Below are 27,288 nucleotides of genomic sequence, written 5' to 3' on the forward strand. Positions count from 1 at the left end.
CATAAATCTAGGCATCCAAAAATGAAATATGTTTCCTAACAATAATCTACTGTCAATAAACTTAATAAAGCCTTCAAATGATACACCACTTTCTGGGGGTTTTAAAATGCTTCTCAAATAAATTATTGATCTTGGAAGTTGAAGATGATAGTAATAACAATCTACAAATAGGAAGATGAGGTACGGGGAGGATTAATTTGTTCTAGCCATTGGAATTCTACTTTTCTTTTAATTTTTCGTAATTATAAACAAACAAAATCATAGGTAAATGCACATTCTCTTAGAATTTTTATTTAGTCTACACAAAATTAACCAAAATTGATTCCATTTTTAAACAAAATTAAGAATTGTTGAAAAACTTGAAGTAACTTTTAGGAATGAAAAAAAAAGCAGTTTTAAATACAATTATGAATTTTCCCCCTCACTCAACAATGAATGAATCGACTTGTATCTGGGTGACTATGGTACCCCATTCTTTTCTTTACAAGCCTTGTGTTTTTTCTCTTCAGAATCCATTGAAGAAAATACAATTTTAATATTGAAATTAGGAATAAATCTTAATGTTCATGTTTGGCTTCTTTTACATCTGTCACTATCTATTGCCTAGACTAAATTTTGTGAGGCATGGAAAGAAATCCCATGTTTGTCCCTAGTAGCTAAATATATTCTTCTCAGGGAAAAAAAAAAACAAGAAGAGTAACAAACTATGCGTTATATGCATTATAACATCTCAGTTTTAATAATGATCTTGTGAGTTTCAGATTAGCATGTTTGAATTATTAGTCTGATACTTAGGAAAATATGTATTTTGTTACCATAAGGCTCTAGTGTAAATAGTCATGTTGAATACTTTTAACCTACTGTTATTTTACGTGAGGCTCATAAAGTGTTAAGTGAATATTGACATCCCATATTATCTTAAAGCCAGATGCATCTTTAGCCTCTATATGAGGAAACAAAGAAATCAGAAGGACCCTTATTTTTGAAAACAAGTAACACTATTGATCTAATAGTCCAAACACAGGAGGTACAGTTGTTACAACTGTTAACATCACTGTGGCAACAATTATCTTTTATAGCAATGTTCCAACATGTTCTCAGGGTGGGGGCCGTTATGCCATATCAGGGTATAGGAAAATGAACATCATCGGACTGAGGGTTGTGACTAAAAACTTGCTAGAGGGTAACAGGAGAAGCAGTCTGTGTGGAAAGAACATTCACTACTGAAAAGCGTGGTCCAACACGTACTAAAGAACATAATTCATTGTGTGCATGCTTATGATTAGATACTGGGAGAGATACAGAGGTAATAAAATAGTGCCTGACTTCGAGGGCCTTTCCATCTAATTGGACACGAAGTGAGGAGGAGGCAAAAATATTAGGCAATGAGACTAAAATCAAGGCTGGAACTCCAGATCATATGATACTGCCTGCCATACGGTACGTGCCGGGAGAGTATTGTTTGAGAGTGAACAAAGTCTCTGGTGCGATTTGGAACAGAACACATTTTTCTATTATCTAAATAGAAATTTATATTTTGTATTTAGATTACATTAAAATACAAAACTCAAACCATTTTTGACCTCTGATTGTGATAGCCAACCAGCACTGAAGTTTGTGACATTGGTCATCTCATGATCAAGTCTCATTTAACATTTTCTTATTTGGCATTAGTATTAAATAAACAAATTATCAAAGATTCAGCTTTCAGGTCAAGCCAACATACTTTTTAAGGGATCCTTCATTCCAACTATTTGATGATGCACTGATCTTTCCTCATCCATAAAAACTAAAGAGTCCCAAATATTAGACATAATTTGTTTTGTGGTTTTGTTTAATAATGAAATTATTTTAATTAATATCTGGAAATAATTTCTCTTGCTATATTTAAGACTGGCTTTTCATCCCTTTATTTAATTTCCATGAAAGCTGTTTTTATTATTTACCAAAAAGTGAACAAAATAGCTTGAATTTTTGGCAATCGTTCACATGTCATATATTAATTTTTGATGTATTTTATTACAGACATTGCTAAAGCAAAAGAAGTATATGGACATTTACTAAATGCTAGGTATTATTGCATAATGTGATTGGTACTTTTAACCCTCACAACTTTGAACATGTTATTATTCCAATTTTTTTGCAGATAATGAAATCAAAGCTCAGAAAGATTAAATAACTTGCCTGAGGTCACATAGCTAAGATTTGAACATAGGTAACTTTGAACCAAATCATCATTTCTCACTAAATCACAGCACTTTTTTTTTAATCTTTTTTTAAAATTTTTTATTTATTTATGATAGTCACACACAGAGAGAGAGAGAGAGGCAGAGACACAGGCAGGGGGAGAAGCAGGCTCCATGCACCAGGAGCCTGATGTGGGATTCGATCCCGGGTCTCCAGGATCGTGCCCTGGGCCAAAGGCAGGCGCTAAACTGCTGCACCACCCAGGGATCCCAATCACAGCACTTTTCAATACAAGAATATTTTATTTTTATTTCAAAAATTGTGTTTGCTTATTTATTTATTTCACAAAGAAAGAGAGAGAGAAAGAACAAGAAGGGGGAGAGGCAGGCAGAGAGAGAGAGAGAGAGAGAGAGAGAGGGAGAAGCAGGGTCCCTGCTGAGCAGAGGGCCAGACCTGACCCAAAGCTTGATCCCAGGACACTGGGATCATGACCTGAGCTGAAGCCAGACACTTAACCAACTGAGCCACTCAGGACCCCTCAATACAAGAATATTTTCATAAATAAAAATGTTTACATTCTTCTGACAGTGCAGTTGTATCAACTGTCAAACCCAGTGCTAAGGTTCTACTATTGAGGCTTGAAATACTTCTTACCATAGAATGTGGTATGGAAACGATATTTGGAAAATAATCAGGGATCTATAGACATTCATTTCATTTTACAGATGAGGAAATTCAGGCTCAGAAAGGGGAAGTCTGTTGCTCAAGGTCACAAGTATTCTGGAGGCTGAGCCAGAGTTGAAAACCAGTTCTCCTGGGTACTAATAGCTGTTGATAAATTTAAAATACATTTTCTTATGCATTCATAGGATAAGAAAGTCAGAACCTGTGAACTCAGATTTTTCAAAGAATATCCCTACTATATATATATATATATATATATATATATATATATATATATATATATATATAAATTGGGCCATATATGTAACATTTAGTTCAGTGCAACATTATAAATGACCTTTGGATGATGCTCATAAAATACAGCCAATCAGCAACAAAAATTCAGAGTATCCAAGAGAAATAATGAGCTAGAAATTTTTGTATTTACATGAAGATAAGGGGCACATGCATGTCTCCATCAGTATATGTGCAATGGTCACCACCATATTATTTAAGTACCAAATAATACTCATTTCAAAATGGTTAACATGGGTCTTTAAGAGGGAAAAGACAATTGTTCAAAGTTCTTAACACATTGAAAGCATCTGATTGATAACTTGCCAGCAATACTGACAGGATCAGGGAAGGAGGAGAAAACCAGAAGTTAGGCTTCATGATAAAGAGTCACAGGCCTCCGTGAAACCTCCCTGCCTCTCACTGTAATGAGGAAAAGACAGAATGAGTAAGTGGAATCCTGAAGTGGAATTCAGATAGAGACATTCTGAGAACAACACAGTGCTGGCAGTTTTGCATTTGGTGGTATTTCTTATCTCTTATACTACTCCCATATTCCAAAGCTGGCTGAAACTCAAGTCATAATTTCCAAACACACGCACTCCACCCAGATACGGGAGGCAAGGAGAGAGAGGAAGAAGAAAAATCTTGTCTCCAGAAGAAAGTCTTCCTTTGTTAGATGAGACTGGTCCTACCCTGACTTCAAAACACCTAACTGGGGTCGCTACAGATGGCAGTGGGCCAGCCAAATGACCTGGGGAACGAGGTAGGGGGACAGGAGAGAATGAGAAGAGGGGCAAAGAAGATTTAGGACAAATACAAAGGTGACAAGGAGAAAGGAACCTAGTGTTAAAGAATCTGGATGCAGTTCTAACTTCTACAGATACAAAAACTGATCTCAGTATTGCTAGGACTTTTTTTCATATCTGTGTATATTGGAGGCTCTTAAAGGAAAATAGTGGTGCCTGCTTACTTACCAATATCATCTGTTTCATGAGGTGGAGGTCTTTAAACTTAAATTTATCCAGATAAAAGTAAAATAACCACACATTTTCATTGGCAATGAAAACTGACAAACACAGCGTGTATTTAAATAACTTGCTATTACTTATGAAACAAAATTTAATAAGTTGACTTAGTTTAGCAGTTACTCAGTTTCCAGGTGAGCTATTAATGATCTTTAATGAAATAAAACAATTCTTGAAGATCAAGCTCTAGAATTGCTTTTCTCTACTTAACAATGGCTTTTGTTGTAATTCTAAGAACAAGATTAGATATTGGCTATAGGACTTTGTCAAAGGCAACCAAACATTTTCCCATGGAGTTGTATTTACTGGCTTTCCCTTAGACATTTTATATTAAAAGTAGATATCAGCCCTCCTGGAGGTGTTACAAATCAGTGTGTGATTTAAGAGATTGATTTTTGGAAATGTTAGATATTAAGCCCAGTGATATTGCTATTGCATTTGTTAACCAGGGAAATCCTAATTGCCAGGAGATGGGCATTTATGAATAAACATATTATGAGGGTCATAATTTTTTTCAAAGTAGGATAAACGCTCACCTGAGCAGGTAGGGATTGACCAAGGGTTTGAAAGACTAATGGAAATGCTGCAGGGGTGGTGGTGGGGGGGGGGGCTGTGGCCAGAGACCATAGGACTGCCTGGGAAGCACGGAAGTTCCTATCTGATTTAAATACACTCAATGACGTGTAGGATGGGGCAGCTTTAACATTTATAGACAATAAGCATTGATAAATTTTAAAATAATTGCAGTTTCAGGCAGGTCAAAGGGCATTTTTCACGACTGTGACATGAAAAGCAAATCAATTCTAAGGTGCTATCAGAGTATGAAGTGTTCAGTAGCTAAAAATGAATGAATGAACAAGACAAATCGGGAAAACTAGGATCATCTTCTTTTGTAAAATACATGTAGCTTAAAAACATAAAACAAAGAAGCACAGGTAATATTATCACCTCCAAGGAATGTCTGCTGCTGATCGCGTCGACAGTTAGTAGACTTCCTGGGCTATAGAAAAACGCTGAGAGTATCAGGCGGGGGTTTGCACGAGTAAAAGTATTCTTAGACCACAATGATTCCCCACCACTCCCACTACCTGTAAAGGGAGGGCCTGTATTTTTATTAGTAATCACGGAGAAAAAGGATTTGAGTGATTTTGAATATGCAGTAATTACTCATTTTTTTTAGAGCATGCCAAAGGGATACGTCCTCTCTGGGAATCTTCTTCAGGGCTGTTTTATAAGCCAATCTAGGAGTGGTTTGAGGCAGTCAGTGTTTTAAGGGAACTTTAAGCCTTCTCCAGTTCCTGGTGGGAGGATACACACACATACACACACCAGGGGGGGAAAGAGAAAGAGAGAGAGAAGAAGAAAGAGAGACGGGGGGGGGGGGGGGGGGGGGGAGAGAGAGAGAGAGGCAGGCAGGAGTCAGGTAGGGGAGGGAGGGTGAATGAAAGGGAGAAAAACCAGAATGGATTTGAAAAGCGCTCCTTTGTCTCTCCACTTCTCCGAGGATTGTTCTGCTCCTTGAAATCTCTCTGCTGACAGTCAGGCTGGCTGACAGCTCCAAAATCAGACAGTCACAGGCTGCAGAAGTGGAGTGCAGCTGCCTCCTTGCCCTGGTGATTCTTCCTGGAGAGATAGCATCTCTGTGCTGAACTTAAGCTATTAAGAGCAAGAAAGACTGGGAGAGAAATAGAAGCCGACTAAATACAGGGACTCTTTCTTGTGTAGCTGTTACTAATTCCTTCCAGTTTCCTGTCCTCCACCTGCTTCCCACCCCAACAGCTCTGCCTCCAAAATAGCCCCCATAAAATATCATTAAAAAGGAGTGATACTCCAGCATTTTTTACAGGTTTGCTTACATTAAATGCAGCCCCACTACAGAGACTTCTGAGTGGGCCTCTCCTTTCCAAAGGAGGTTGTAAAATACTAACTCACATGCTTAATTTGCCTTGGCACTCCTGGATATTTTGGTTAATTATCAGAAATTAGCTTGAGGGAAAGATTAATCTTTTTACTTAGCCAACACACAACTGGTCGTTTCTAGTTAGGCCAGCCCCTTGACGGCTTCCACTACTTCCTAGCATGATCAAGGAAAATGGGAAGCTTACGAGGTGAAAGCATCTGTGAGCCAATTTAGTTCATTAGATATCTAACTTTGGCTGTGAAATAAAGACAGCTCAAATTAAAAAAAAAAAAATCTTTCATATTTAGTGAGAAAGTAATAAGCTTTAACGGAGAATTTCTGTTTTGTTTTCCTCCCCAGCTGACCCGACGTTATATTTCTGGTGACCAGAAGAGAGGAGGCCACATTTAAAAAACAAAGAAAGAAAGGAAGAGTGACAGGATCAGATTTCTTCCACAGACACCTGAACTTAGGACTTGGCTGGAGAAACAAGAAGGCATGTAGGAGCGTTTTTTCTTCAAAGCGATTGTCCAGGACACTTGGGTTAAGTGACAGGGGTATCTGCCACAGATTTGGACCTTCCACCCCCATAGATACTCCTTGCCATTGCTGGTAGGCTAGAGATCGAACAAGCCTTGCTTTTTCTAAAAGTCAGATGGAAAAAGCAATGTTTTCCAGCAAATTTCAGGTGATATTTATTACTTTTTTTTTTTTTCTTAGAGGGAAAGTAACTCAACCTATTTGGGTAATTTTGCCAAGGCAAAATTGAGAGTTACTTTAATAGAAATTACTAAAATCTCCACCCTCAAGTACAAACTAGATACAAGGGGATATGAACTAAGCTTTAAGAAAAAGAGAGGGAGAAAAAGAGAGAGAGAGAGAGAGAGAGAGAAGGGGGAGGAAGAAGGGGAGAGCTGACCTCCAGTACCAGAGGGGTCCTGGTAAATCTTGTTCGGTGCAGTTTGTTCACACTTACATCCTTTTACCCACTACCCTGCTGCCATTACCACCACCAGCCTCCCATTTAGTACATTCAAATTTTTGTCTCCCTCCTCAAGTCTCAATTATGATTTATTTTTCTTGTGGCACGCAACGAAAACAATCTGCCTAAGCTTCCAATACGATAGTGTTCTCTTTAAGAACTGCAGGCAGTCCTTCATCAGGCTCAAAAGTAATCCTCTTGCTGTCCTGTGAAGGGGTCTAGGTTTTAATCAAAACACATTTATCCAAACCCATCTCCCCAAATACTACTCTCTCCAAACCAATCTCCCCCCTTGTTCTCCAATATATCAGAGCATTTCCCAAACTCTGCTTAGACTCACTCTTTGAGTCCCTTCCATTTAACCTTTCACCTATCCAACATCCTAGCCAGGCTGTTTCTGGCATTTCCCACCATCTCTCCCTACACTTGCCATCCTTTTTAATTTTTGTCTCTATCATATACTTGGTCACTTAAGAGCAGATTTACTAGGAGTTTCATTTGTGGCCAACAATATGCCCCCATATATTCTAGGGAATTTGTTGCTGGGTGTCTTATTTTCTCAATCGTGTCATCTTTTGAGAGGTCGGCAAAGATTTCAACCATTTCCTCACATCTTGTAGTCACACCAAATATTGATTTCTCCTCTAGCATGTGTTCAAGAAATATTTGTAAGAATGAAACTATCTACACTAGAAGGAAATAAACACGATGGCACACAAGGTGGTGAGAGGTACATTTTGGAATTAGTTCATTTGAAGAGGAGTATGAGTTTATGCTGTCAAGTGAGTCCAACTCTGTGGGGTGGGGTGGGGTGGGGTGGAGCACAGATGAGATAGACGAGGCCTGATTGCACCTAAGTAATTATATGTCATGCTAGGTGGTATAAAGCTTTGGGTGTGGGATGATGTGGGTGAGGCCAGTGATTTTATGAGCAAAATAAGATCTGTGAAGTGTAACAGAGTTTTAGAGATAATTTGTTCTGTAGAGGGCAACTACATTAAAAATAGGCTGGGCATTATAATAGTTTGGATTAGCTCATTCTTTGTAAGAGTCATATGCTCATTGGAAGATCTGTTGAATGTGTTCCTGACTTTAAACTTTGGAAGGGACTTGGATAGGTCACACTAAACTTTATTTTCTAGATGACAGGTGGCCTCCCGATGTTTACCTCTTACAGTCACCATCTTAACTGTGGGAGAGACTTAGAATGGAAATAGCCTCGAGGGCCGGGGAAACAAACTTACACACAAAGTATTAAAAAACCAAATAAAACCAATACAAGCGTACCTTGTTTTCCTGGGTTTCTCTTTATTGCATTTCACAGGTACTGTATCTTTTACAAACTGAGGGTTTGTGGCAACTCTGCATTAAGCAAGTTTATTGGAGCCATTTTTTTCCAACAGCATTGCACACTTCATGTCTCTGGGCACATTTTGGTAATTCTTGCAGTATTTCAAAGTTTTACATTATTATTAAAATTGTTATGGTGATCTGGGATCAATGATCTTTGATGTTACTATGATAATTGTTTTGGGCGCCATGAACCATGTCCATGTAAGATGGGGAAAGTAGGCAATACATGGGTATGTTCTGACAGATAGACTGTTTCCCTATCCTCCTCCTTCTCCTCAGGCTGCGCTATTGCCCCAAGATGCAGCAATATGGAAATGAGGCCAGTTAATAAGTCTAGGATTGACTTCTAAGGATTCAAGTGAAAGGAAGATGGTCACACATCTCTCACTTTCAATCAAAAGCTAGAAATGATTAAGCTTACTAAGGGAGACTTGTCAAGGGCCAAAACAGGTTGCAAGCTAGGCCTCTTGCCCCAGTTAACCGAGTTGTGAATGCAAAGGAAGAGCTTTTAAAGGAAATTAAAAGTGCCACTCCAGTGAACACACATATGATAAGAAAGCAAAACAGCCTTCTTGCTGATACCGAGAAAATCTGAGTGGTCTGGAGGGATCAAACCAGACACAACAGCTCCCTAAACCAAAGCCTAATCCAGAGCAAGGCCCTGACTCTCTGCAATTCTGTGAAGGCCAAAAAAGGTGAAGAAGCTGCGGAAGAAAAGTCTGAAACTAGCAGAGGTCGGTTCATGAGATTTAAGAAAAGAAGCCGTCTCTAGCATAGAAGAGGGCAAAGTGAAACAGCGGGTGCTGATACAGAAACTGCAGAAGATCTAGCCAGGATCATTCACTAAGGCGGCTGCACTAAACAGCAGATTTTCAATGTAGATGAAACAACCATCTACTGGAAGAAGATTTCATCTAGGATTTACATAGCTAGAGCAGAGAAGTTAATGCCTGGCCTCAAGACAGGCTGGCCCTCCTGTTAGGGGCTAATGCAGCCGGTGACTTTATGTTGAAGGCAATGCTCATTTACCATCCTGAAAATCTTTGAGCCCTTGAGAATGATGTTAAATCTACCGGGCCTGTGCTCCATAAATAGAACAACAAAGCCTGCTGACAACACATTTGCTTATTAGCATGGTTTACTGAATATTTTAGGCCCACTATGGAGATGTACTGCTCAGAAAAAAAAAAAAAAAAAAAGAAAGAAAGAAAGAAAGAAAGAAAGAAAGAAAGAAAGAAAGAAAAGAAAAGAAAAGAAAAGAAAAGAAAAGAAAGAATATTTCTTTTTTTTTTTTTTTTTTTTTAGAGAGGACAGCGTTTAATAGAAAGAATATTTCTTTGAAAATATTACTACTCGTTGACAATGCATCTGGTCACCTATAAGCTCTAATGGAAATGGATGACATTAACATTGTTTTTATGCCCACTAACACAAAATCCATTCTATAGCACATGGATCTAGGAATAAATTTGAGTTCTCAGTCTTATTATTTAAGAAACACATTTTGTAGCTATAGCTGTTGCAGGCAGTGATCCCTCCAATGGATCTGGGCAAGGTAAATTGAAAAGTTTCTGGAAAGGATTCACTGTTTTAGATGCCATTAGTGACAAAACATGAGAGACTCCTAACTCTGGGAAATGAACAAGGGGTAGTAGAAGGGGAGGTAGGCAGGGAGGATGGGGTGATTGGGTGACAGGCACTGAGGAGGGGGCACTTGATGGGATGAGCACTGGGTGTTATACTGTATCTTGGCAAATTGAACTCCAATAAAATATATATATATAAATATATAAAAAAAGAAAAACAAAGAATATTCATGATTCATGGGAGGAGGTCAAAATATCAACATTAATAGAAGTTTGGGGGAAGGTGATTCCAACCTTCATGGATGACACTGAGGAGTTCAAGACATCAGGAAGGAGCTGTAGTGGAAACAGCAGGAGAATAGGAGTGAGACGTAGGGTCTGAGGATGGGCCTGGATTGCTGTCGCCTCATGATAAAACTTGAAGGGATGAGATGCTGTTGCTTATGGAGGAGCAAAGAAAGTTGCTCTGAGTAGAATCCATTGTCATTTCAGACAACAGAGGATTTAGAACATCACACAAGCTTAGTTGAGAAAGCAGGGACGGGGTTTGAGAGGACTGACTCCAGTTATGAAAAAAAGTGCTGCTGGGGGTGAAATGCTATCAGAAGCATCCCGTGCTCCATGGAAATTTTTCCTAAAAGGAAGAGTCGAATGACACGACAGATTTCAGTGTTGTCTTACTTTCAGAACTGGCCACAGCCACCCCAAGCTTCAGCAGCCGCCACCCTCATCAGTCAGCAGCAGCCATCAACATCTAAGAGCCTCCAAGAACCTCCACCAGCAAAAAAGATTATGACTTGCTGAAAGCTCAAAAAATGGCTGGTATTTTTTAATGATAAAGAATTTTTTAAATTGAGATATGCACATTGTTTTTAGGCATTATGCTATTATGCACCGAAGAGACTATAATAGAGTGCAAACATACATTTTTATGTACCAGGAAACCAAAAAAGTTCATTCAACTTGCTTTATCGCAGGGGTTTAGAACCCCACCCACAATCTCTCAGGTATGCCTGTAAAGTTAAAAGCTATCTGTACCAAGTCAGCGAACTGACTCATATCAAAAGAAACGCTCTGTTAAATTGCCTTAATAGCCCACAAGTTTTAGCAACCACAAATGAAATATTGGTATTCAGATAAAGGAAAAATTAGAACACTTTTCATTTCCATAATAAGAATTCTAACAATTACACAGAGAATTATTTTAGTTATAAAGAGATCTTTCTTTTATCCTAAAAAAGTGATATGAGAAACATGCATTATCACAGAGACTAGGGCTTCTTAGATTTTCCATAAACGTTAAGCAAATTATAAGTAAAGTCATTTCAATATTTTACTAGCCAGATGAACTTTGTAGCTTACTATTTTAATCACTATTGACTTTTAATGGGGAACTAATGGGTCATGGGGCTGCTGCCAGGCCATCATTAAAATGAGATATTGACCTAAAATGTACCACTTACTGGGCATCTTGGTCAAAAATATTTAAAAACCACTGACAAGGATGCTTGTTTCAGCAAAGAGAAAGAGACAGACGGAGAGAGATGGGGGGCAGGGAGGAAGAGAGAGACAGGGACAGATATTCTGATTCAAAATTCGGGGGGCCCAGGGATCTACAATATTAATGAGGTGATTCTGATGCAGATGGCCTGAGGACTACATTAAAAAAAAAAAAACTGATCAAATTTACAGTAGTTACCAATAAAGCTGGAATTACTGAGTCACAATTACCTGGGATATTTTAGAGAAATAATCCTGCCTAAACTTGATTTACATAAACACACAGCAGGTGTTTATTTTCTTATTGCTTTGCTGCCAGAATTTGCAGAGTAATTGGAGCCTTGGTTTCAGTCTACTTGGGATGTTGTTTTGTTTTGTTTCCCAGATTAAGAGACCTGAATATCACCTCTGCTTGTCCTTTCTTAAGGCTTCTCTGACTATATATGCATTTAGTTCATACAAAAAAAGTTAAGAAACTCAGAAGCAAACTTTCTTTAAGAGCTATCACCCTTCAACTCCACACAGTTGTACCGTCTAAATCAGCTCTAGCTGGGGATTCTTTTGAGTATTTCGAATAATGTGGATCTGATAACTTTAAAAAGTAGATAATTCTATATTTGGATAACCTGAATAATCCTAATGAGGAGCATGTAATATTTCTTCCCAGGACTTCACCTACCAAACTACAGGACCACTGACCTTAGAGCTAGAAATGTCATTTGTGTTTGAACCTACTCTACATTTTACATATGAGGAACCTGAAGCTTAGGGAGATGTGATGACTTTCACTACTTCACAAAAGAGTATCTAAAAACCTGGACTCTTAATACTTCATGCTACAATGACACCCTTTTATATAGTGCTCTGTAGCTATAGGAAATATAATAAATCCCTCCTCCACTTGACAAATCTAGTTACTGGTTAGAAATATGTTTTGTAAAGCAGTGTTGAGAGCCTGGGATACATAGAAGTAGTAAAGAAAACAATGCTTTCTCCTCAGCTTCTAAAATGCAATGGGGGGGGGATGTCTAGCACTTGGGGTACCTGGGTGGCTCAGCGTTTGAGCGTCTGCCTTCAGCTCAGGTCGTGATCCTGGTGACCCGGGATCGAATCCCGTATCAGGTTCCCCACAGGGAGCCTGCTTCTCCCTCTGCCTGTGTCTCTACCTCTCTCTTTGTGTCTCTCATGAATAAATAAATAAAATCTAAAAATAAATAAATAAATAAAAAAGTCTGGTACTTAAAAGGTATCATTCAACTCATGGGAAGTATTATTTGTGCCAGGAAAAAAGCGAAACTACCACTTTGTCACACTTCTGTGCTGCATAATTTACAATAAAATGCCTGGGGCGTAATAAATCTATTTCCAAATTGTTATTTTTAAAAACCCTATTTATACAACACTTACTATGTGCCAGGTACTGCATGAAAGACATGTGTGCGACTCAGGAGCAGGGAAAGCGCAGACTCTGTGGTCTGACCACCCGGGGTGAAAATATTTGGCAGGTGAAGGAGGCAAAGTGAATAGGCCTACAATAAAACCACATATTTCAGAGTTTTTAGCTACAGGTATTTCTTCTGTCTCTGTCTCTCCCCTCTCCTACTCTGACCTTCCCACCTCTCCCATCTTTCTTCCCAAGCAGTCTTGACTTCATGAGACTCAACATAAATTCAGCAAATGCTCTTAAAGATGAGGCTTAGGAAATGGCTTGCGAATGTGGACGAGCTTCTAGATCCCTGCATTTTTTTCAATGTGTCAGTCTTCACTGAAGACTCTAGGTAGAGGCGCCCACGCCACTTCCTTGGGGTTTGTCAACATATTTCCTAAATTGCTTTCTCCAAGTTTCCTTTGGATCCTGAAGGATTCTCAGTACAGGAATTGACACTCCTCTGGGGAACCTCTGAGGGGAAAAAGTGAAACAAAACTAAACTTTCTTATCTAAGAATTGGGGGAGCTGCAGTACAGCTTCAAGGACAGAAGCACGAATGGCATGTCTGAAAGTGTCCAGGGACTCTTTATGCATTGCATGGGGCGACATTCAAAATATTTAACAAACTGGTAAAGCAAGGGCACGGGGCATTCAGAATGGACACTGGCTGTAAATAACCAGCAAGTCTATGCTCTGCATTCTGACCTAAAACAGCCCTGTCTGTGGGGCTGAAATGACTCTTTGTTTCTGGCACAGTGCTTTAAACAAAACAGGCTCTCAGTAAATATTCCTTGACCGAGATGCATACCAAATGTTATAAAGAGAAGGGGAGATTATCATTTTTATGCAGGATCCTGGAGCTGTTACATAAGTTCCTGGGAAGAGATAATATTTGTGGACATTAATGTATGAATAGGAATTGTCCAGAAAGAACCAGAGAAACACTGTAACAGGGCAAAGGAAACACAGAGGTATGCAGGCACACACAGGCTTGAGAAACTTGGAGTTGTCTTGTGACACCATAGACTATTACGTGCCATTTTTGGTTTTACCACATTTAATGAGAATTATTTTAACCCAGGTGACATACTTGTTCACACAGAGGCATAAATATTAATAATTTTAGGCAATTCTTACGAAAGCTCAATGTAACGTCACTGGTGAGTGAACTTCTAGCCTTTCAAAATCCCTGATTAAAAAAAATAATAATGATTCTTTGTGGAAAAAAAGTATACATAAATATGTGAATAGAATATTCAGGGTGAGAAGTATGGGGCCTAAAGGTTATTTTAGGAGATTAAAATATGAAAGAAGCAAAAAGATGATGCTTATGTGTTTCCTCATCAAAAAGTCTACAAACCCATTGCTTTTTTACTGTCATAATCTCCTGTCTATACATTTATGATCACATCTTTTTCCTAATAACATTTTTTATGTTTTCTTCCCACTGAATCCTGAATTTGCACAGGACAAGGACTCTATAATATTTTGTTTTTGTTTTTGTTTTCCTGGAGGCTAAGTGATTCTTGGAACCCAACGTCCACTCAAAAAATTTTGCAAAACAAAGTCAAAGAGGAACAGTAAAGACTGTAAAGAGAATAATGTTCTTTTTGTCTTATATTTGTTTTTTAAAGTCATATTTTTTTAAAAAAAGATATTTATTTAACAGATGGAGAAAGAGAGAATACAAGCAGAGGGTGCAGCAGGCAGAAGGAGAGGGAGAAGGAGGCTTTCCACCATGCAGGGAGCCCAATGCAGGGCTCAATCCCAGGACACTGGGACGATGACCTGAGCCAAAAGCAACTGCCCAACTGACTGAGCCACCCAGGCACCCCTTTAAAGACATATTTTTTAAAAAGAATCAAGGAAATGCATGTATTCCTCAAATGTATATTGGGACTTTTTAGGATCTTCTAACTATTAGAAAGTGATGTGAATGAAGGAGACAGGGTATCTTCTCCCAAGGTTTTCAGTCTAATGCAAGAGTCAGACGCACAGACCAAAGCCCATCTGAGCTGTGATCTGGGCTTTGCAGGATGTTTAAAATGCAGCTGTGTGGTTCACTTCATTGGTTCTAGGACAAAAGTCTGCAACAATGGGTTTTCAGTGGGGATACTCCTATAAATTAGACACTGAATGTTTGAACTCAGAGGATACTGATGCCTCATTTATTAAATTCTTTGATTCTTGGGTTTGGGAAATGCTACTCAAAGCATTTGGCTCTGAAGGCTAATATTAATTAATTAATTAATTAATTTTTAATGTATTTATTTTTAATGTCATTGTTAAACGGTTCAGGTTGAGTGTGTGTGTGCGTGTGTGTGTGTGTGGAGAGAGAGAGAGAGAGAAATAGAAGAATATTTAAGAATACTGCTAGGATCTTATGAGCTTCTTTAGGACTAGCTGTTTTCTACAGTTGAAAGTACTTTGGTTTATACAATTGTCTGTATTTTCTGCCAATCACAGCCTGTGTAGTTTTCTTGGTAAAGCATAAACTATAATTTTAAACACAGAGAAAACAAAGTCAGAAAGACTGTCCATTGAAGAGAATAATATAAACTATAAGAATTGCTAGATTATAAATGTGCAGGAAATTATATTTGGCCCAATTTTTGAAAATATCTATTGCCAGCTATTAGGCTCTTTTATGATTGGTTTTGAAAGTACAGTCTGAAATTACAATTCAAACAAAACCAAAAAAGCAAGAGGATAAAAATCAATTGCGTTTATGGCTTAGACATATTTTTTTTTCTTTTTGTAATGTCAGTCATTGGTTTCTCTTGCAGTTTGACATTCTTCTCACTCACAGCCCTTATGTGGATTTAAAACCGCTTTATAATTATTATAATTTTTTATGATTTTTTTTACTTTAAATACGTACACTATTGGCTAATTTAAAAATACACAGCACATAGAAAAATGTCAAATTTGAAACGAGGTGGATTTTACAAGTCTTTAGTCCAATTCTGTAATTTCACAATATGGAGATTGAGGGATAGAGAGGCTGATTTATTGCCTCGTTTATTTCCTAAGAAGGATTAGAATGAAGATTCTTATTTCCCATTTTGGTGCTCTTCCTACTAAATTACGTTCTCCCACAGGAATAATAGGATTCTGTCCTGAAAGCAATTTTGATAACCTGGACTTTTATTTCAGCTTTAACATGATCTCCAAGTACCCTTTGCTCCCTATTTGCAACAGGGTCAAGTCTCAACATAGGGTACCTCGCCTTCTTTTTCAACTACTAATGACACGAGGCCTTTGGGAGAAGGTTGATGGGGATTCTATGTGTGATTTCTCCTAGTTTTCCTTGAGAGTTGGAGGCAAAACAAAACCCAAACCAAAAAACCTGCTTATTCAACCCTTATCCCATTCCCCTCAAAAAAAAGAAAAAAAATTAATAAACAAAAGACCAAACCAAACCTTTACTGTCCAACTTAAAGAGGTCTTCAAGTTTTCCTGTCCTTTGAGAGTGTTTCCTCTACGTTGAGGGCTAGCATGAAAACAATCATGAAACTCTTTATGGATATGAAATCCTATCACAAAAACAATGACATTTATCCCCAGTGGGTAACTAGGGAACTCAAAAAAGTTGCATTTTTGTCCTAAACACCATTATAAAATGGAAAGGATGTAACATGCTTGTACTCCAGCAGAGATACTGAAGCACATGTGACTCAAAGTTCAAATGACCGAGGTATAACTTCAATATAAATTCTGACAGTGTAATTCCGGCTCTGCAATAATATATGCTGATTGAGAACAGTGCTTTACAATTACTTAGCAAGTATCTTCCAAGCTCTGACATCTCGCCAGCAACAGTCAGGGATCTGCAATGAAAATCCTTTGATTAAACCAGCTCCTGCTTTGGAAAGCCTGACGAGTTATAGTGTTGATGGTCAGAAACTGTGTACACGGTTAACACGGCCAGATTATCCACCTAAATCATCTGTGTACACCACAAAATAATTCTTGAAAGACTCCCGGGGGGGAAAATGCATTTTTACTCCACACTGATACTTTGGGTGAAAATGGTCATCCTGTCTGGATATTGCTTGAAGATTATCCACAATAATTTGGTCGTGGCTGCTTCTGAATTTAGGATAAGATTATTTTTTTTCTCTTTTTAAAAATTTTCTTCTTGAAGTTCCACAAAACTTCAAAGATTATTTTGTTTTTGATGGAAGGATACAGTTGAAAGAACACAAAAGGGCAAAATATTTAACATGACTAGCTCCAACTGGCAAGTTCTGCACTTTCTTCTCTTTAATTTTCTTTCAGGGCTGGTGTAGAATGAGGAAGAAACCTAATCTGCATAGGAAGATTCACCAGCGTGAGGTAACATTGCTCAGGAGGGAGAAATGCTTAGAATTTTGAAGATCTTTGGTTTTGCATGATTGGTGCAAGGTGATTTGATATCTTATGTGATCTACAGAGGTAATAGCTTCAGGTAAAAGGAGAGGATTGATAAAATACTCTAGTCAAACACATTCAAAATAAAACTATTTTGGTGACAGTCATTTGTCGTACTTCAAAAAGGCTAGAAAAATGAACTTTCATGTTTTTTTTTCCTCAAAATTAGCCATTGATTTTAAAGATGTCAAATTATGGAACTACGGATTGCTGAATTAATTCCCGTATCTGTGTGCTTTGGTGGATCCAAATTACTTATTGTTTTCCACCGTGAGTCAGGATAGTCAAACATAAATTTACATTGCAGAAACTACCTATTGTATTTCATTATTCTACATATACTCATATATAAATAAAATATAAATGTCTGTTCCTTACAGACCACCTACTAAATATACCACACAAGGATTGCAAATTATATTAGAATACCAGCCAAGGGAAACTAAGAGTTGTTGAATTTAAAATAGCTGAATATAAGCTAATTAACATATATTCCTTTCTTATAGATTCTAGAGAATGCCTCTAGTCCTTTGTGTGGAAAAGGCATGGCATAAATATGAATATAAAAACAAGCACTTGAGCAAAAGTTAGAGCAGTAACTGAGTATCTCTCAATTTCCCTGAAAGGGAATTTTAGGCAATGGGATGGAAAGGGCCCCTTTACTCTCCATCACTGGGAATCACATTAAGAAACAAACAAAAGAAAAAACAAACCCTTCGCAGCACTTCATTGAAAATGTGGAAAAGGGAAAGGCCTTCCTAGTTACTGCCTAAATTGCTGGAGTTAGTAGACATGGGGGTAGAACAATGACATTTTAGTCTATGATAGTCTGGGGCTCCTAGTACTGCCACGTTTGTTGTGCAAAGCTGAAACTGCCTATCTTCTACTGTTATTTCTGCTTACCCCAGGGGGGTAGGGGAAAGAAAGTACATTTGAGGTTCTTCTATGCAAATTTATGAAAAATGAAATGCAGTAAGTCCCCAAATAAATATAACTACTGCCACTGAAGGAGCTTAATATGCTCTGTCGTTTCTCCTATGGCAAACTAACACTGAATGGGACGTTCCCCAAAGAAAATGAAGTCTGAAGTACAGGGTAGACTGTGCTTTACACCGTTATTGGGAGAAGATAATGTGTAGACAATTTAATGTTAGTTGAAAATGGACTATTTCTTATAAAGCCAGAATACAGGCATTTGCTGAAGATCCACCAAGGGACCAAGATAAGACACATGTGTTTGAGATGGAAAGGTAATATGTTTGTGTCTAATATATTTCTGAAATTGTCCTGCTGTGGTTCATCCATGTAAAAATATGGCCCCTCTGATACTGTCACAATCCATAAGACTCAGAGTGATCTTCTGAATTAAGTTTGGTTTGCAGAGTTGAGAAAGGTTTTCATTCATGTCAAAATTTCCCTAGGCCTAAAAAAATTACTTTGGAAATGTGAAGAAGGGGTACCTTGCTTGGTTGTGCGGTTTCTTTTTTTACTCTTTTCTGGCATTTCAGTCATATTTGGCAAGTATCCTAAATTCTAAAATGCACTATCTATATCATTTTACCATCTATGAACTCTGAAAAATGCAGGAATAACCAGCCAATCCATTTGTAAGAAATAGAAAAAAAAGGGGGAGGGGGCGGAAGGGAAATAATATAAGCAATAGAGTGAATCCTATGAATTCAATCTAGCACGTAGCACAGATTAGGCAAAAAGAAAGTATTTTATTCTTGTTAGATGTATTTAATTACCAAAATTTTTGAAAAGGCATATCATTGTAACAATGCAAATGTATTACTTGGTCTTAAACAATCACCAAGAACTGGGAGACCATATTCACAATTTAGGGATCTCAAAGAGTGATAGGTAGCATATATATGAAAAGCGACAAAATTATATTATCCAGGAAAAGAAACTCAGCAAAATTAGAAAGGCATAGGAAATCTCCAATGACTTTTTAGCCTCAAAGCATATGCTTAGTCACATATGGCATGATATTTTATACTCGGAAGGCTTTTTTTTTTTTTGTTGACCAGATTTAAACCAAAAGCCAGAAGAATCTGTTAGTGAGCCCCTATCAGATCTTCTTGATTACGGCTGCCATTAGCCAAGGTTTGAGTTTCATGTGCTGGTTTCATAGTGGGCCAATGGCTTACCTCCCCTGTGTTTCTCACCCTGCCAACAGCTATAATAACATCCTACTTCCCCACTTCCCATGACTGACAAATACCTGAAATGTAAGTGGTAAGAGGACTTTGTTGATTAGAACACTATTGATGATACAACTTGGTCTGCAAGCTTATGACCTGCGCAGTGGAAGTCCAGCTGAGTGGCTATTGCTTAAGCAGAGACAATGCTCAAGTGGAATAGCTACTGAGAGAAATACTAACATGAAGTCAAAACTCTCAATGCAATCTCAAGTCTCTTACTCCCATTTACACAGAATGACTTAACCGAACACCTTCCTACCTCAGTTGGAAACATACATGCATGAGTGCACAGACATGTGCACACACATATACATCTTGTAGATCTTTAAGAACTCGAAGGCCAATAATTTAAGAAAACAGTGACTTCGGCTGTACAACCTGAACAAGTCTAGCTGATGTCCCTTGTCACACACCTCTGGTGCTGTCATTAACCCAATATCATAAATTTCCCCATCATTTCGCGCACTTTTTCAAATTCTATCAGTTAGAGAGACATCTGTTTACTAAATATTTTTTTTTAAACTGCAAATATCTCTATTCCAGTATCCTAAGAGTCTTTCATATACAAGAAGGGATTCAGCTCCAATAATTTGTTTCCTCCAAGAGCAACTCGAGTTGTTCATAAACCAATGTGCATTTGTCCAACTGAATTCTGTTGTTTCTGGCACCACATAAATGTGTGTGCTGACTGAGGAAAGGAAGACGCAAATTACCAACCCTGGAAAACAGATTACGTTGTGGGTACAGAGGTGAGTGAGGGAGATTAGTTAGGTCAGAGAAACCGCTTTAAAGCCATTGAGACAAATTTTGAAACAACACCCTCTGGGCATGTTCTATTTGACCAAAGTAGCAGCAGACATCGTATATATATCCTCTAGGACAGGTGAGTTGGTTTGGTTCTTTTTGCAGTAGAAAGATGACAGTAAAAACAATGAGATAGTATCAGGTAAGGATACTAAAACGTAAGTTTTATAGAAGCGCAATACTTATCAGTATCAGTTGACAAAACTCTTATGTGGCGAGCAATCAACATGATTACATTTTCAAATTAAGAACAAGACATTGGAAAAAAAAAAGAACAAGACATTGGGGGAAACGGGGGTGTTTTTGGTAGACTCAGATATGTTTCAATCATCATGTAACTATGACTAGTTGTCAATATTTTACATTTAAATTATTTTTGAATAAGATAGAATATGAATGAAAACATCAATTTAAAAGTGTTAAGAATATAGTGAATATTTTATAAAGGATCTCATAAAAGACCTAATATGTGACTATTCATTTGGCAAAAGAAGATCAGTTGAAAGATAAAACAGCCCACCTAGAAGCCCTATAAGCCCATATATTTTCATTTTAATGTCAAATCACAGCTACGCGTTCTTTTTTCCTGTGGAATCAACTCTAATTTTAAAAATTCTATATTTAAAAGGGGCTCTAATTCAGTTTACTCAGATAAATACATTTTAAACATAAATTTTATTTCCCTTTTCTTCAACTCAGTAGAGACAGTTTCGGTTTTATTTACAGTCCAACTGTGATTTTCTCACTTTATATTGTATAAAATCATGTGACTATATCTGCAGTCGCCTTAGCAGCCAAAGTTGATTTGCATCAATAACATCCAGTAAATCCAAAGACAGAAAATGAGATGAAAGAAAGATAAATGACATTTTAATTAACTGCTATCAGAGAATTAACAGTTCTCACCTAATTTTCAGTCTCACATTTACATTTTTTTCTATTTATCTATATTTGCAAATTATTTGTACCCTAACATTTTTCACACTTGATTTATTTTCTTTTATCCAGAAATAAGCAATCACATGTGTAAGGATTGCTCCTGTAACATTTAGCATGAAATTCATCCTGTGGTTTCTTCGCCAGATCTTTTCTGTAACTATTGTGTAAGAATTCTCCAAAAAAAGGTGGCCACGTGAAAGGGGTTCCACCTATTGTTAGCAGTAGAAGTAATATTACAGGGCAGCGTTTTGCTGATTCATAAACTGCTGGCTTACAGGTGTGAATAGTGCCTAGTTACGTGACCTGGCCACAGCTAATTCTCATTTTCCAATTCATTCTAAAAGCATTTCTCAAATGCATCAATTAGAGATTCATTTTTTAATTGAAAAATATTCTATTATATGCATTTTCTATGCCCTCTCCACTTGGATGCAACCTCTCCAAATTGCACTGGGGGACTGACTCTTTTATATATCAGTAGGAAATCAGTAGAAATATATCTCTCCTTCCTTCCATCCTTTCTCTTCTCCCTCCCTCCAGCCCTCCCTCCCTTCTTTTCTTCCTTCCTTCATTCCTTTCTTCCTCCTTTCCTCCTTCCTTCCCTCTCTTCCTCTCTTCTTTTCCCTTCTGTCCATCCCTCCCTCTCGTTCCCCTTCTATCCCTCCCTCCTTCCCTCACTCTCTTTCAAGCCATCTATATAATGCCCCACATGAGCTATTGGGAACTTAATGTATATCGCTATGTTATCATTTCACAGGTGAGGAAACAGAACATGGAGTAGTTAGACTGTCTATCAAAATTTAATAGATGACAATTCAATGCAAGTGTTTCACTCTGTCAGCCAATTTACTCATAAAGTCTATGTCTCCCTTCACTTAGGATTTATGCTAAATAAAGTGGAAACTCTTAATTATTTAAAGTAAAAGAGATAAATAACCACTTAAAAAAATAAAGGTACACATTTTTAGCACCGTAAACTATTTCAGATAAAAAACAACTTCCATTTGTAGCTTCTCCAAGAGTTTCACTGTCAACAAAGTAAATCCTTAGGTGCCAGGGTCCTAAGCATTAGAGTAACCCACAAACACTTGAAAATTGATTTAATGCCACTAGAGTTCTGGAACAGTAAATATATTTTTTCCCTTATAAATACATTATTCATACAACTACAGGACACATGCTTTCATGACAGAGTAAACTCTGTAACACTTAGCAGTAGTAATTTGTGTTTTTTCTTTTCCCAAAAATGCTCTGGCAATGAGTAGTTACAAGGTTTATTCTATTTTTTTTAAAATGTAACTCATACAATAAGACAGAATAATTTATATCTCTGACATTTGGACTGTACAAGAGCCCTGAAAATAGTTCATCATTTTAATTACGAATGGTGCTGTATATATCACATATTTCCTTAGAGAAAACCACTTTGAAATCTCACAGTTATTTATAATAAATCCTTGGTATATAAAAAAAGAATCCCATATTACAAAAACGCTCACTTTAGTGCCCCTCAATTTATGAGTAAAATTCAAAAAACGTAGTCATTCTCATTACTGAATCTCATGAACAAACTGCAATTGGAGGTAAAAGCAGAATGTATATGAAGGCATCATCGCAATGCCTGAATAAATGACATCTTTGGAAAATGTGATATTTATACCACATTGTAGATGATTCATTACTTTCTTACACTTTCTGAACCACCTAATTTTACTAATCTAATGCTTTGAGCTTCACACTCTTGAAACAGTATGCAGGCTTTTTTATCCCCTAAAAAAAAGCAAACAAACGTTTAAATAATTGATATCTTTTTGAAGTAGTGTTCACTCTGAAGGATTACATTAAAATAAAATGGTGAGTATATATAACTTTGTTTGGAAAGATATATTATTACATACCTAGTAAAATACTTTCATGGTTTATCTGTTCATTATACTTTTTCTTTCTTAAAAATGTATTCTTAAATTAGTAATAAAATAATTAATTGCCTTCTTTGGCCAGTCATTATTTTAGAGATAGTGATGATTTATTATACAAAAGTATTGATATACTTTTTCTTGATTAAATGATATAAACATAATTCTCTCTTAAAAAAAACAGAAAAAATGCTATAGTCATTAAAAGTACTATGATAGCTCATAATCATTTATTCAATTGTAAACGATTTCACTTCCAGATGGAACTAGTTTATTTTGTTAAAATATTATTAGAACTTTAAAATGCTTGGCCAAAATTAAATAATTTTTTTTTCTCTCAAAACTTATAACAAACTCTTCTGAAAACTGAATCAGGCTTATTAAATGGAATATTACTCAGCCATAAAAAACAAAATGGGATCTTAACCATTTGCAATGACATGGACAGAGCTAGAGAGTATTATGCTAAGCGAAACAGGTCAGTCAGAGACAGACAAATACAATATGATTTCAGTCATCTGTAGAATTGAAGAAACAAAACAACTGAGCCGGGGGGGGGGGGGGGGGAAGAGACGCAATCCAAGAAACAGACTCTTAACTACAGAAAACAAGCTGATGGTTACCAGAGGGGAGGTGGGTGGGGGGATGAGTGAAATAGGTGATGAGGATTAAGGAGGGGACATGTTGTGATGAGCACCAGGTGCAGTAGGGATGTGCTGAATCACTATGTTGCAAGCCTGAAACTAATACTACACTGTATCTTAACTAATTGAAATTTAAATTTTAAAAAAATAAAAGAGGCTTGTTAAAAGGAGGCTTTTGTATATAAAATACATTTCACTTTCTAAATTTTCATTATTTTTAAATCCAAAATAATGAATTGTAGCTTTAAATATCCATGGTTGTATTTCTTTTTTGATATATAGTACCTTGATACCACTATTAAGGCAACGTGGATGGTCATAAATAGAGTCCATGTATTTTATATATATTCGATATTTTGTTATGTTTACATAACACTCACATATCCAAGACATATATTCTGGAAATGTGAAAAAGAACCTTTCTGCCCAGTGAACCATAAAGCCGTTGAAGAAGGATCCTTGGGCAGGTCTGACAGGGTACTAGAAATTTCCTTCCTCCTTCACTTAGGATTTGTTCCACGCACATGTAGTTTGTGCTGCTGAATCTTAATCTACCTCCTCCTCTCCTTACTTTCTTATAAAAATATCTTCTACCTATCACAGTTCAGCATATGTTTTTAGTATCTGAGGCATAACCACAATTTTTTTTAAGTTCAATTGTTGGAAAACATAACCAAATGATTTGATTCTTGCTTCTTTTCTCACTCCTACTGAAGCCAAAAATATTTGGATATTCTCCTCTAACCTAATGCAATCCAGCAGAGTTTGCAGTAAAGCAAATTAGTATGTTATCTGAAAGTTACTTTTCTGTTGATTTCTGTGATAAAATTAGACTTCAGTCTTTCAGAAGAAAATGTCTTCTACATATACTGGAAGATACTATGCAAAACCTTTTAAATTCACATATTTAAAGATTTATAATGTATGCCTTTTTGATAACCAGCTCAGAAATAAGGAGAAAAGTCACTGATAGTATGGTGACTTGTTGGGAAAAACTTTAAAATAAATAATCTAGGGTCTGATCCTGGAGACCCTGGATCGAGTCCCGTGTCGGGCTCCCTGCGTGGAGCCTGCTTCTCCCTCTGCCTATGTCTCTGCATCTCTCTCTCTCTCTCTCTCTCTCTCTCTCTCTGTGTCTCTCATGAATAAATAAATAAAATCTTAAAAAATAAAAATAAAATAAAATATCTAAAACACCTTTGTAAAGCCATCAGACCTCCCAATCTCATTTTCTTGTTCTTGTTATAAATACAGAAATCAGGGATCCCTGGGTGGCTCAGTGGTTTAACGCCTGCCTCTGGCCCAGGGCATGATCCTGGAGTCCCAGTATCAATTCCTACATCAGGCTCCCCACATGGAGCCTGCTTGTCCCTCTGCCTGTGTCTCTGTCTCTCTTTCTCTCTGTCTCAATGTGTCTCTCTTGAATAAATAAATGAAATCTTAAAAAAAAATACAGAAATAGTAAAACTAGCATAATGATTACATTTTTAATTATCTCACAAGATGGGCACAATTTAAAAATTAGATCTACATTTTTTTGTTGTTTTAAAAATATTCATTCGCATTTTCTATATTACTTGAACACACTGATTTATCATGGTGCTAGCTATGCTCAACAATGATCACAAAAAATTAAATCCTGTGCAATTTGCATATGGTATGTAAGACTATCCCCCCCCCCCCGTCAATTAGCTAATATCCCATTACAATCAGCTAATGTGGCTGTGTTAACAATTCTCTTTATAATCAGATGTTGTATTTATTTAATTGATGCCTGTTGTCCTGATTAGAATGGGCAGGCAAGCTTAAATAACGATAGTTGAATTTGGTTAATGCTTATGATCGGAAATCTTTGGTAACTTGCTCTGCTTTATTGACTATAAACTCTGGGGATGTTGCATATTGTGGTGTCTCCAGCCACAATATTGTGGTGATAAGATCATATTATGCAGCTCCTGACTTTAAGTTGGAATATATTTTTGACTGGGTTCACTTCTGGCAAAAGTTGTTAGTCGATTACAAAGAATGTTTGTCATGTCAAGCTTTACAAAAGGATGCCAACTTCCATGCCCCTCCAGGAACACAGCAGGCTACACTACCTAGTGTTTTTCTGTTTCTTATAAATAAAATTGTGTGTTTGCTTTCCTATTTCATCCTGCTGATTCAAGATAAGTAGTGCATCTAAGGACACAAAAGAAAGTGTCAACTCACTAAGATCTATACTTTTAAGCAAGCTACTGCAATAAATTTGGTTGCCTCCATACTGGAATTCAGGAAATCTGGATCACAGCTCTCTCACTAACTGAATGACCTTGAAAAGTTACTTAGTTTTGGATTTCAAAATGAGGAATTTTCAGAGTCTCTTCCAGATAAAATAATTTATGATTCTATGTGAATGCTTTATGTTCCACACCTTAATAAATTGAAAACAACAAATCATGAGATTACTTTTGCAAGCTGTCTTTATTACAATTTTTATTATAGCCAGTTACATTGCAATAAGGAAATAGCATCCACAATAACGATAGAAGGTAGAGTCTCTGGATACAAAAGAAGTGATGGTTCCACAAATAAAAATTAGTGACTTTCTCTCCAGAATACTAGCACTGGTAAGATAAAAGCACTCCTCTAGGACACTACGGGCATTGGCTGAAATTACAATGAGTTGTGCTGAAAATTCTCAATCATCAACTCCAGTGAAATCTTTGAGACTTATGTTACTAAGTTCCAGGACAAAGTTATCAGTATTATTACGTCTGATGATTATCATGTAATCACAGACCATTAGCATTGGAATTCATTTTGTCTAACTTGCTATCTTATGAATGAGTTCCTTTAATAATAGTTTTGAGAGGTTAAACATGCGACCTAAGCTTCAACATCCTTAGTGATACGATTTCAGAACACGGACTATTCTATGGAGCGGGTTTTATTATTTCATAAGGTAATAAATTTCATCCTTATATGGAAGCAATTTTCTCCCATTGAAGCCTACTGGCATTCTTTCCACCCTCAAAAATCACAAAGGTTGAGTTCAATCCTTTGTCTCTTTTTTGCATTAAAGTCCTTCAATGATCTCAAGTGGTGGTCCTCTCTTCAACCTGCCTTCCTTAGAGCACCAAACATTTTCTTGGATTCATCTATTTTTAAAAACACAATTATCAGAATCCTTCTCAAGAGAAAGCTCCAGAAAGAAAAATAAGTCCGAATATGTTAACCTTAAATATTACATCCCTGATTTAACTTGGTCATTGTATTTTACAGATGAGCAAATTATATCTTTGGGAGGTGATATATAGTTTATTGGCAAATCTAGAACAAAACTCTAATTTCTAAAAATTCCTTGTCTCCCATATTCTGTAGAAAGTTGGAACTTACTTTAAAAACAAGCTAGTCAAATTCCTCATTTTAGTGAAGTACATGAGGTCTTGAGAGGTTAAGTG

General features: G+C 37.0%; 1 protein-coding gene across 8 annotated transcripts in view; it reads right to left on the reverse strand.

Moving 5' to 3' along the window:
• PCDH7 (protocadherin 7) overlaps positions 1-27,288 on the reverse strand; it is a 413,531-nt gene that overhangs the window by 160,454 nt on the left and 225,789 nt on the right. The window contains exon 4 of one of the 8 annotated variants that reach the window (XM_072737924.1): positions 26,968-26,985. The exons of the other annotated variants lie outside the window; for them this stretch is intronic. The gene's annotated coding sequence lies outside the window, so the exon portion shown is untranslated. Of the gene's footprint in view, positions 1-26,967; positions 26,986-27,288 lie in introns of those variants that run through there. 8 annotated transcript variants of the gene reach the window in all.

Source organism: Vulpes vulpes, chromosome 14, assembly GCF_048418805.1.
Source record: "Vulpes vulpes isolate BD-2025 chromosome 14, VulVul3, whole genome shotgun sequence".
NCBI classification, from domain to species: domain Eukaryota; kingdom Metazoa; phylum Chordata; class Mammalia; order Carnivora; family Canidae; genus Vulpes; species Vulpes vulpes.